Source organism: Magnolia sinica, chromosome 11 (genome assembly GCF_029962835.1).
Source record: "Magnolia sinica isolate HGM2019 chromosome 11, MsV1, whole genome shotgun sequence".
In the NCBI taxonomy this organism is placed as follows: Eukaryota; Viridiplantae; Streptophyta; class Magnoliopsida; order Magnoliales; family Magnoliaceae; genus Magnolia; species Magnolia sinica.
This window is the reverse complement of record NC_080583.1, coordinates 20,387,350-20,390,696: the sequence shown is the minus strand read 5'-3', so window position 1 is coordinate 20,390,696 and position 3,347 is coordinate 20,387,350.

Here is a 3,347-nt window from a genome sequence, read left to right as displayed (position 1 = left end):
AATCCTAGAATTCTATTGACTGGATTGTTGTTCAAAAATCACTCAAGTTTATAAAAATTGTCCAGTAATTCTTAACTTATTTTTCACATACTTTGCTCAGGACTAGCAAAATGCTGGTTGGGAGTTGTGTTGAGGGTCAAATATTGCATATTAAACCCTAGTTATTGCATGATTTTATGAACATAATATTGTTCAATGCTATATTTTAATCGTGTTTGTGCTGCAAGATGAATTTAGGAGCCTTGACTAAAAAAGGGTGCTAAAAGCATGGATTTAATGCTCAGGAATCATCAAGGCAAGGACGGACTCTAAGGGACCGAGATCGACGATTTTACATGGCCGAGATTCAAGAAAATCATGTTCGTCACACTAAAGAGGCTTGAAAAGTCAGTCAGAATACAAGATCATAGGGTTCCCACCATCCGTTGGGCTCGAAATTTCATATATGGCCTGAGGACCATAAATTAACCGTACACGTCAAAATTCAGACCTTGGATCAGTGTTTAAGTAACCCGATGGACAAAATCAAACAATAACCATTAAGAAAGCATCTTGGACATCCTTGGGAGGTCGGGATACAAATTGAACCGATGGAAAGAGCATGAAAAATAGTGGATATTCGTCAAATTTCACTTCTTTTGGATGGTGCGGTAGGGAGAAACGAACCACATACGTCTATAGAAGGGAGAATGGCAAATTTGTAAATAACCAAAACTCTATATGCATGCACGTAAGTACGAAGAGGTTTGCTTCAATGTACGGTATTGACTCATAACAGGTGGATGGTGTGGCCCACTTAGATTTTGGATTTACTTCATACTTTGACCCATGGGCTTACACATTACTAAGAAAATAATGAGCGGAGTAGATCTCCAAAAATGTCAACAAAAGTGGGCCCCACCTAGTTTTTGAACAAAACTTTCCAACAGCCGTTTTCTGGCGCAAAACGTCCAGGGACGGAAATATCCATTTCCTCTACTACGAACAAGGGCGGCGGACGGATGCAGATGGCCCACCATTGCAGCTCCGTTGTCCAATCTGGGCCGTCCATTCGAATCTCAAGGACCCTCTAACCAAAGCCTAGGTGAGTAAATTTGAAGAAGATAGCGCGAACGATGTCCCTGTGATCGAATGCAAGATGGACGACTTAAGAAAAGATTAGGTGGGCCGCATCAAGGGTGATCCAAAATCATACAATTCCAACTGAAATTTCGAGTGCAATCCGGTGGACGGCGTAGATTTTCAAAACAACAGCCTAAGTGGACCCCACCAAGCATCAACGCCGACCCATTCCGCAGGGCTTGTTTACAGTGCGTCCGAGACCCGGATGCTGCGGGCCGTTTTTCAGACGTGGCCAGGATCGGTCCGACGATCTTGGCCGTTCAAAGTTGTTCTAATGATTGTACGACCAAGTCCAAGGGACCTGAATGGGTTGGATCTCGCATCAGATGAAGGATTTTGCTGAAAATCAAATCAAAACGTAGCTGTGCTGCGTAAAGGAAGCTTCCGTCCGAATTTCCACTGCCTCCAGCTCTACATAAGTTCTCCTTGCTGCGCACATGGCTGCGAGAATTCCCACGGACTTCCATCCACTGTCCTTCCCTGCTTATAAGAAAGAGAGAGAGAACGTGAGGAAGGGATCTCACCAGAGGCTAGACGTGAAGCACAATTCCAGGCTAAGAGAGTTTTGCTTTTTCTTAGTTTTTATGTTCTGTTTTTAATTTTTTTTTAATTTTTTTGATTTGAGGATAGCCTAATCATGTTGGGCTGAACCTCTTAGTTAGGGCTAAGAGGTGAAGCTTGTGGTGTGACGGGAACGATTCTATGGTTTTGATTCACGTTATGACTTTGATTCATGTTAGACTAAATTGATGTTGATTTAGTTTGATTAATAAGAATGCTTCCAGTTTTTAATGGTTTGTTGTTACTGAAATTACAATAGATCTGCGATAGCTTTGAGCATGTTCTTAGCATTATAGGGTTTATGAATTTGGGAACCCTGTTGTTTACCATCGTCTCCTAGGCATGGTTAGATGACAGAACTCTTCCTGACATTCATACATCACTCAGATTGGCTGTGAATTGGTTTAATTCTGTTGTTTGCTTTGTCTCATGGGCATGGTTTTGTGATGGAATCCATTCTAATTTACACCCGTCTGATCTCTTGAAAACTAGATTAAATAAAGTTAAGAATTGATTTTTAGGTTATATCTTCCAACTGGATGATGATGGGACCCGAAGTCCAGTTGAGTTCATGAATCGACCGTAGATCTCCCTGATCTCTATAAGTGGATCCTTTGAATCCCTAGTTTCCTACCTCTAAATTCTTTAAGTTTTAGATTAATATTTCACCATTATTCCCTCAAATTCATTCTATTTAGATTTCATCTTAATCTAGTTCTAGTTCTAGTGAGTTTTAGATTACGCACAGGTTTCAGTCCCTTGGGATTCGACCTCGGTCTTACCGAGTTTATTACTACATCATAACCTTATACTTGGGGAGTGAACACCTAACGTGTCTGAGGACACGGTCAGGTTGAAACTCTTTCCCTTTTCTTTGAAAGAGAAAGCTAAGGCATAGTTACATTCACTACGTCCTCGATCTATTGACACATGGAGTGACATGACAAGGGAGTTCATAAAGAAATTTTTTTCATATCACAAAACAAACACCCTTAGAAAGTCAATTATGAAGTTCACCCGAAATGAGGATAAAACATTCTTCCAATGTTGGGAGCGGTTTAAGGACCTTGTCAGCTCATGCCCACAACACGGATTTGAAACGTGACACATTACACACTTTTTCTATGATGGACTGACATCTTCCACGCGCCAATTGATCGAGACAATGTGCAATGGAGAATTTATGAATAAAAATGTCGATGATGTGTGGGATTACTTGGATAGACTTGCTGAAACACACAAATATGGGACACATACCTAAAATCAAATACCACTTCTAAGCCCACTCAATCAAAGGAAATGGGCGGAGTATACCTTCTAAAAGAGTATGATGATCTCAATTCTAAAGTGGCTAATCTCATAAAGAAATTCGAGGCCATGGAATCAAGGAAGGACAAGGGTAAGGAAGTTGTTTGCGGTATTTGTGGTTGTAACAATCACACAATTGAAAATTGTCCAACCATATATGCCTTTCAAGAGGTACTGACTGAGCAATTCAATGCCATAAATAACTATTAAAGACCTTTCAATGGACCTACCTCTAATACGTACAATCCTGGTGGGAAAAATCATCTAAATTTTAGTGGGAGGAATGGACAAACTGATACCCCTCAAGGTTTCTTTAATCAGACTTCACAACAACAATAAGAGAAACCTCAAGAGGA